Below are 9551 nucleotides of genomic sequence, written 5' to 3'. Positions count from 1 at the left end.
GTATTGATGATAGAATTTTTCCCTTCTATACATCATTAATGTTTTGAACACTTGGTTCAAGTGGCTGGTTTGTTTGTTCTGTCTATATCTGTAAATGTGGTCTTTGAAAAAAACTGGGGGAAAAAAACAGACCTCTCTCTAAAACGTTGACTGTGTGGAATAAATAACATGTGCATAATGTTGATATATTATACCATTCACAGCAATCTTATATAAAAATCAGTTGTTAATGACCTTCAAACTTTATTGCTCATAACATCAATGTGTTTATGTTGCATTATCTAACTAAGCAAAGATAACAAATATGTATTTTTTCTCCTCTTTTATAATATCTGTTATGTACCTGTGTTGGCAAGGCTTCAATAAAACTCCCCGCAGGGGTCAACTAAAGTTACCTAAAGTGATCTGTTAAATAAATGATTATTTAAAAGCACTTATGCAATGCTGATTTGCTAAACTTTCCCTTACAAGTTAGATGTTGGATAATTGTGTTCATGTTGAGAAAACGACAGCGTTCGCTTGATTTAAATTACTGCACCGTAATAAAAAAAATAAATAAAGATTTCCTAAGCCAATGCCCCACCTTCCAGAAATTCAGTAAAAAGATGATAAAATGGATAAAAAACAAAAACTGTTGCTGGAAATGTGGACCGTCACAATATCTGCAAACTCCTGGAAGAGTCCCATCTATTATCTTATTGTTGTGGCCTTTGCATGAATGAGGGGTAATTTGACTGTAGCCTTATGTACTAGACGGTTTAATAGAGATATTACAAATAGGTTGTTGCCTTTTCCTCAAGCCACAATAAATAAATGACCATTTTCACCCCTGTTTAATAAACCGCGCAGTCTGCTCCTTGTTCTCTAAAGGTGATGATATACGGGGTAACTCTTTTGAGCAATGTTGCCGAGCGATGTTCCTTGGGCACTTTCCCATTGAGAATGGGCAAAAAAATTCTATAGTATAGTATTCATATTCTTTTTAAAGTTCAAGAGCGGTGGTTGTTTTTTTTCTTTTTCTTCCTGTGTCCTTTGTTGTTTGGTTAAGATTAAAAACGGGGGTTGGCTTGTGGGGGCGCTATCTAAAATCTCGCCTAGCAACTGAGCCTGGGCCGGCCATGGACAATACTTTATATATTGATCTGAAAAGAGAACTAAAAGTGATGATTATTACTAAAAAAGTAAAAGTCATAAGCCTACAATAAATGTATGACAAAACAGGATTATTATTCTTTTTCAGTCTTATAAACCAATAAGATTAATATATTTTACGCCGTTAAAATGGGTTTGCGTTAACGCCGTTAATAACGCGTTTAACTGACAGCCCTAATTTTGCCAAATAAAATAAATTATTTTATATATTTTTAAATAATAATTCATAAAAATTGGTCATTTTCCAAATGTTTTATATCTGCACTAAGTAATCAACAATTTATTAAATACTAATAAATGAATGCTTAATAATTTCATGCAATTTCCATGATTATTTCTATTTTTGTCTGTCTCTGTTGTATATTACTCATAAACTTCATCTGTCAATTAAAATATGAACCCTTTGTCTTTTTTTTTCTTCTTTTTTTTTTTTACAATAGGCTTAGTATGTTTAGGGCAGAGCCATAGAGAAATAGAGTTGTGACAACTCCATTCAATCCAATGGAAAGTTTGTTTGTTTGTCTGTTTTTTACAGCAATGGCGGCTCGTGGAGCATCTAAATATTTCCCGGAAGTAGCAGCAAATACATACAGCGCCATAGAGATGCAGCAGAACAGACTGTTTGCGAAGCATTTTTAAAAGGGTGGACATTTAAAGAAGAAGATTGCATTTTATCAGTACATCTGAATAAAAATAACTTGTACATTAAGGCCCCGTATACACGAAGGGAAGATGCAGATATTTCCCTGCAGTTTGGCCTCTCATTTACATGAAAACCCAGTCTTTATCACAGAAAACGATTATTTCTAAAAACTCTGGCCAAAGTGGAGATTTCTGATAATGCTGATTATGTGTTGCCGTGTCAACTGGGAGAAACAGGGTTTTAGGTTCTCAAACATCACATTATGCGCCAGAAAATGCTTAACGTTATGTGAGCGTCCTATGTTTACAGTTTGTTTGGCTACTGATCATGCTCGACGGCGTATTTATGCGGGTTGATGTAAATGACAACTTTTTTGAAAACGATGTTGTGTGCACGTTATTATTGAAAATGGAGGGGGGGGGATATTAGTTTCTCTAAATATCCGGCTATGTGTAAATGTGGCCTAAAGGCACCTAGTAGATCATTACTCATTAAATTTGTAGATTTAAGGAATGTTATCAGATAACAGATTAGGCTAGGATTGGCTACTGGAAAACACCCTATTAATTGTAAAATCTGTTCCATCGTTTTGGAATTAGAGAAAAGGAGTCTAAACATGTTTTTTTTTTTTTTGCAGGGTGGGGTAAGTTAGCTACATATTAGTTAAATATAACCACACCCGCCAATAGGGGGGGACAAACAGGTCTGTTGTCCCGGGCCCAGGGTAGGGATTATGGAATAATCATTCAATTATTCCTCATTAAATTATGGAATAATTAAAAAATAAATAAAAAATAGGCCTATTTGTGGAAAATATATGTAATATTTGAGTTACATAAAAGCTTTTTATTTGTTTTCTTCCTAATTGTCCTTGAAATAGTGGTCAAGAACCCCCCCACCCCCAACACAAAAATGGTTTGGCCACTGATCAAAATTTTATGTTGTCATTTGAAGTTCAGTACGCTCAAAATGTCCGGTCAGCACAAGTCCGGTGCTCAGAAAAGGAAAGAAAAGAGAAGAAGAAATAGAGGCCTTAGAGATTTTCTAAACAAATATTTAAAAAAAGGTGGTGACAGTGAAGCTGGAACTAGTAAAGTCAACATAGAGCAAGGTAAGAAATAGCGCAGCCAACGTTTACGAGCCTTGTCAGGGGTTTTCCTACATTGAATTTTTTTTGGCGGTTGCTAAAGTTAATTTTTGTCCCGCCAAAGCCTTATTTGATCGGTGAGTGATGTAGAATAGAATGACTGCTGCGCCTGACAGGGCCGCGCGTGCCCACTCACGTCTTCAAACAACATGTCGAGCACTGTCTTGCGCAGAAGAAGAAGAGAAGAAGAGCAGAGGAGAGGAGAGGAACATGAGAGGAAGAGCGGAGGAGAGAAAGAGCAAGGGAAAAGGAGAGATCTATGGAGAGGCCCATCGAAGATTATCTTGTCCCGGGCCCAGGCAGGACTGTCAGCTGGCCTGAAATATAATGGAAATATATAGTGGAAGTGGTAAAAATATTAAAGAATAAAATTGTTTAATAATAAAATGCACCCTATTGATATAAATTTGAATGGAGTTCGCAAAAACAAATAAAGTTGTGTGCTAAATGTGTATTGTACTGCTGTTTTATTAAAGGAATCATACTAAAGTGCTGGTAGGTGGAGGAGTAGTGATGTTGGCTGGGTGCTGGTAGGTGGAGGAGCAGTGATGTTGGGTGGGTGCTGGTAGGTGGAGGAGAAGTGATGTTGGCTGGGTTCTGGTAGGTGGAGGAGAAGTGATGTTGGCTGGGTGCTGGTAGGTGGAGGAGTAGTGATGTTGGCTGGGTGCTGGTAGGTGGAGGAGAAGTGATGTTGGCTGGGTGCTTGATGTTGGCTGGGTGCTTGTAGGTGGAGGAGCAGTGATGTTGGGTGGGTGCTTGTAGGTGGAGGAGTAGTGATGTTGGGTGGGTGCTGGTAGGTGGAGGAGAAGTGATGTTGGCTGGGTGCTTGATGTTGGCTGGGTGCTTGTAGGTGGAGGAATAGTTGTGATGTTGGCTGGGTGCTGGTAGGTGGAGGAGCAGTGATGTTGGGTGGGTGCTTGTAGGTGGAGGAGTAGTGATGTTGGCTGGGTGCTGGTAGGTGGAAGAGTAGTGATGTTGGCTGCGTGCTGGTAGGTGGAGGATTAGTGATGTTGGCTGGATGCTGTGATGTTGATAGGTGGAGGAGTGTTGGTGGAGGAGTAGTGATGTTGGCTTGGTGCTTGATGTTGGCTGGGTGCTTGTAGGTGGAGGTGTAGTGATGTTGGCTGGGTGCTGTTAGGTGGAGGAGCAGTCATGTTGGGTGGGTGCTTGTAGGTGGAGGAGAAGTGATGTTTGCTGGGTGCTTGATGTTGGCTGGGTGCTTGTGGGTGGAGGAATAGTTGTGATGTTGGCTGGGTGCTGGTAGGTGGAGGAGCAGTGATGTTGGGTGGGTGCTTGATGTTGGCTGGGTGCTTGTAGGTGGAGGAATAGTTGTGATGTTGGCTGGGTGCTGGTAGGTGGAGGAGCAGTGATGTTGGGTGGGTGCTTGTAGGTGGAGGAGTAGTGATGTTGGCTGGGTGCTGGTAGGTGGAGGAGTAGTGATGTTGGCTGCGTGCTGGTAGGTGGAGGATTAGTGATGTTGGCTGGATGCTGTGATGTTGATAGGTGGAGGAGTGTTGGTGGAGGAGTAGTGATGTTGGCTGAGTGCTGTTAGGTGGAGGAGCAGTCATGTTGGGTGGGTGCTTGTAGGTGGAGGATTAGTGATGTTGGCTGTAGTGATGTTAGTCCAAGTGTTTCCATGGCAACAACTAATGTGCTTGATCTTAGCACCTTTGGAGCTCTTTGCTGGTTGTTGGATGTTGAAGCTTGGCTACTGTTGGTCCTTTTCCTCTCTTTAGATTGGCTCTTGCTTCCAAGATGTCCATGGTTTAAGTGTTGTTTTTTTCTGTCAGTTCGGGATTTTTTTCACCTCAATCCTCAACCTCAGCCTTATAAATCTTTTGATGATTTTTTTTCTTGTACTCCACTGCATGATGGAAGCCTGCTGGAGAGTGACTGATCTTCCACTGAGACATCCACTGCGTTGGGGAGCTCTGTGAGGGAGGAACCAGTTTTGGTCCTAAATAGTTTCTCAATTCGTTGAGTTAAGTCATAGGCTTCTTGGGACGGACGACAAAGTGCAGCTGCCTTAAACTCTTTTAAGTTCACCAAGATACTGTTATCTCCAGCAGGATTGTCATCAGTGTGTTGTGTTGCAGTTTTGCATTTTCCACAGATGATGGCAAATCTGATTAATTTGTGGACAATGTAGCCTGCAAGATGGAAGAGAATACATTTCTCAGTTAATGTGAGGTCAGGTCAGGTGCTGTTCTGTTCTCCACCATCAGCTGTTCCACTCTGACTGATGGAGTGACATTTTGTTCCACTGTGTCCAGGAAGTCTGCTAAAAAGCTACTGTCGTCTTTCTGGTAGCTCCCTGACCTGATGGTGGTGAGGAACTGCCCTACAGATATAATTATCAGTGCATGATGGAATTCCACTGGAGTTAGTATGGGATTTTTAGACCTCACATAGCTGAATGTATTTTCAAGGCAGTCTTGTGAGAACCTTGAAGTTAACACAAACCTGTGTTTTTGTGTCAGAATCTCTTAACCCTCTGATGGTCTTCGGTCACTTCTGACCGAATAATTTTCTGTTTTGAATTTTTTTAAATCACAGCTTCATCGGAAGGTTATGATACTTGGTGACTTTTCTGGGATTAGGTATGTGAATACAAAAAAAAATTGAGGTCATGATCCGAGCATGCTAAGTGGCCGTAAAAAAAATAGTCCCTTTCGTGGTCTTCGGTCAAAAATGACCGACCCATAGGAAATGAATGGGAAATTTACAAAAACGCAAAAATTCTCTGAACTTTTGACTGTACAATCTACAAATCGGCCACAATTCTAAAAAAAAGTACACCGCAGTAAAGGGGTGACACTCTACAACATCAAGAGTGCAAAAAATTCACACCCACCCACACACACACACACATACAAACACACTTTTATACACATACACACCAATAAATTCAGACTACAAATATCTGTTTTGAATTTTTAAAAATCACAGCTTCATCGGAATATTACGAAACTTGGTGACTTTTCTGGCATTAGGTATGTGAACATACAAAAAAATTGAGTTCATGATCCGAGCATGCTAAGTGGTCGTAAAAAAATTAGTCACGATTTTGGTCTTCGGTCAAAAATGACCCCCATAGGAAATGAATGGGAAATTGACAAAAACACAAAAATTCTCTACAAATCAGCCACGATGCAGAAAAAAAGTGCTCAGCAATGAAGGGGTGAAGCTCTAAAACATCAAGAGTGAAAAACATAACATAATTAATAATTATAATTAATATATGTATATATAATTAATATAATAATTATTAAAATTATTAAAATAATAATTAATAAAATGTTATAAACCTTGGCAAAAAGTATTATTTGAGAATTTCTAAAAAAATACATTCAATCCACATCTTAAAAGTAAGTAATTTGGTTTAAAAACAACTAGAATTCACAAACATCTCCATTTAGAGCTATACAGGCATCTAGTGGTAAACCCATGCAATAACATGTTTTATTTAATTTTATGTTTAATAAATTGATTAATTTTTTTTAATTTTTTTTTTTTTCTGAAAGCCTAGTCTCTATTTTACCCGAAAATACTGCATAGAATTTTTTATTTTAAAAAAAAGAAAAAAAAAATCATTATTTTCAATGGCAAAAAATGGACTATAAATATTGCATAAATATTAATAAGTTCAATCAAATTGTCTCAAAATTCTAAATTAAAAAGAATAAATATTATAGAACAAAAATAAATTGCATTGGTTTTTACTGGGATGGAGGAAGTTTCATTTTTAGGTGTCCGGTCATTTATGACCGGGAAGGCCCCCAGTGTGACTGCTAAACGAAGACCATCAGAGGGTTAATTTATGACCAAAATGAATTTTGTTGCCATTATCAACCCTGTTTGAACGGGCTTCCAACCTCCCTTATGACCAATCTTTATCCAGTGGAACAGATGGATGATATCCTGCAGGAAGATGATGTCCTTTTCATACTCCTCCATCTTGACCCTGCTCAGTGCTGTAATTGGATGGTGAGATGACATAAGATCAAACCAATGATCAACTTGCTCCAGAAACCAGGCTGTAGTCAGGTAGGCGAGAGTGCGGTTTTCTTGCTGCACCATATATTTCAGTCCAGCACTTGTTGCCTTACTAAATACATTAAGAACAGAACCAAACTTATTTTTTTCAAAGTGGCTTGGCTCGATGGCTACAGTTGACAGATGGGGAGCTAGGTTTACTGCCATCCCTTCTTGAAAGGACAATAAGTCCTTAATAGGGACCACAGAAACCTTGTTGGAAGGGAGGTTCTCTGGGTTAACAACACCCTCTTGAATTTTAACACCTGTCCACGGACAAGGGCACTTTTTAGATTTTTTACCAGATATGTAACATGAGGCATGAAATAGAGACGCCTGTCTGGTGTTGTTGGATGTGGCACACATGTTTTAGTGTGGTCGAACCCAAAGGATTTCCACATGGTCTGGTTAGGGCTTCCCATATCGGTGGTGATATCAAGCACATGTAGCCCTATGGATGCTGCCCTCTGTATTCGGTAATCACTGGCCTGTACTCTGCTCCATTGGTAGAATTGCCACTGTAATGATATGCCACTACTTGTTTCCGCGAGTTGTGTTTCCAGCCAACATAAACACAGAAACATGTGTTGCTACTCCTGTGTGACCTGGCAAAGTGACATGACCATACAGTTTGCCTGTGAGCATGTGCCAGCTCCACACTTGGAGTGATTGTCATTTCGTCCAAGGACAGCACACACTCCCTTTCAAGGTCTGCCAAACGATCTTCCTTCAGTTTTAAAAAATCAAATACCTCTGTCAACACACCAGACCTTAAATTTAACACATTCCATCCTTATTTGCATGGTTCTGATTACTGGCAAGGGAATCTGCAATTCCTGTAGGGTCTTGTAACCAGTTGGACCAGCTGCAAAGCACATTTTTAATGCCTTCTTAACTATCATTACTCCATTTCATCCCTTAAGAGGTTCATCTTCCTAATGCCTTAATTTGGTCTTTTGAAAAAAAATTCTTTACATTTTTGTCCCTAATTTTCTTAGTTTTTTTGAGAGCTGCATATTCATTCTTTATTTTTCTTAGTGCTGACTTAGCATTTTTGGAAATTTTTTCTTGTGTCTATAATTCTTTTAATAGACCCAGGTGACTGTCTGCTGGCTGACTGGGTAGTGTCACCTGTCCCTGTCTCTCCTCGCTAGCCATGTCCTCTCTTTCTTCACTGTCACTTTCCCTTCTCTGACTGTCCTCATCCCTTTTTTCCTCAACCTTTGAAACTGATAGAGGCAGAATACATGGCATTGCTAATTTTAAATATTGTAAATAATATCACATCACTTCAAATTTTTAAATATGACTTAAATTAGTGCAAGTTTGTACTTATGTATGTGTCACCTGTAACACTATAGCTGTGATCAGCAGCTTTACAGGTCTAGGGGTGTATCATGGTGAAGGGGCCCCTCCTCTTTTTGACCACAGGACGATGCACAAAGATGGTGGGAATAGCATCTGGTCTCAGCCTACTCATGGAATTTTTGGTCATAACAAATAGTTTTGACTCAAAATGTGCCTGCAGAGTGATTTGAGTTTAGTTTCCACACACAACTCATGTTTGTTTACCCACATACTGTACACATATCACATGGTGGTTAAAGGCACAGTTATAGGTAACACTGATGACTCCCTGCAATGAGACCGCACCCTCACCATGAGTTCCTTATTTCTATTAAATACTAAACCTAACATTCAAGTATAATTACCTCACAATTTTTGTTGTTGTTGTAATATTTATTTATATTTAGATTGCTCCTGCTGACTTGAGCCAACCATTTTTTTTCTCCTCTCCGTGTCAGCGGGGAAGCCATGCATTCGCACACCTTTCTCTGAGTGATTGGAGCATCCCCATGTAGAACAGCAAACCATTTGCGGAGACTATGCAAGGACAACATGACAGAAACGAAAACGCGTAGGCCTAGTACTTTTTGTCCCTCTCTGCTATTATAGTTTTTCAAGATGGCGGAACTACATGGAAGCCTCCGTGGACCTACCCGTCCCATGTATATAAAGATAATAAATTCTTCGTTTACGAGGATTAGTCTGATCATTGGCATAGGTATTTGTACACCATTGAGGACATATTTATGAATAAAAATATTGATTTTAGATAATAAAATACCTAAAAAACTACACATTGTCCCTTTAAGGTAGAGTAGAATTAAATGAACGGCAATGTTATGTCCGTTCAGGACGAATGAATCTGTGATCGTTGGGTAACGCCTCGCTGCATGTTTAGTTTGCAGCTGTTTTGGTCTGAAATTGTTTGTTCCGGTTTTTTTAATACACAACAGGCAAAACTCAGCATTTTGTTTGCAGTCTGTAATGTGTTGTCTCCACTGTAATTCAACAAAAGCAAGTGGTTTTGGTCAAGTTTTTTTTTTTTAAACGCGTCTCGTCTTTTTTCGTCAACGATATTGTATGTGTTGATATAGTCACAGTTATCGTTTAAGGATGTGTGTGTCCAGTGGCGGAACTAGAGTTTTATACATGGGGTGGCCAGGGGGTGGCCACTGCTACTTGCGGGGGTACACAGTACACACACACACACAGTGGAAAAGCTTATGG

This window comes from Rutilus rutilus, assembly GCF_951802725.1.
Source record: "Rutilus rutilus genome assembly, chromosome: 4".
In the NCBI taxonomy this organism is placed as follows: Eukaryota; Metazoa; Chordata; class Actinopteri; order Cypriniformes; family Leuciscidae; genus Rutilus; species Rutilus rutilus.
This window is presented reverse-complemented; position numbering follows the sequence as displayed.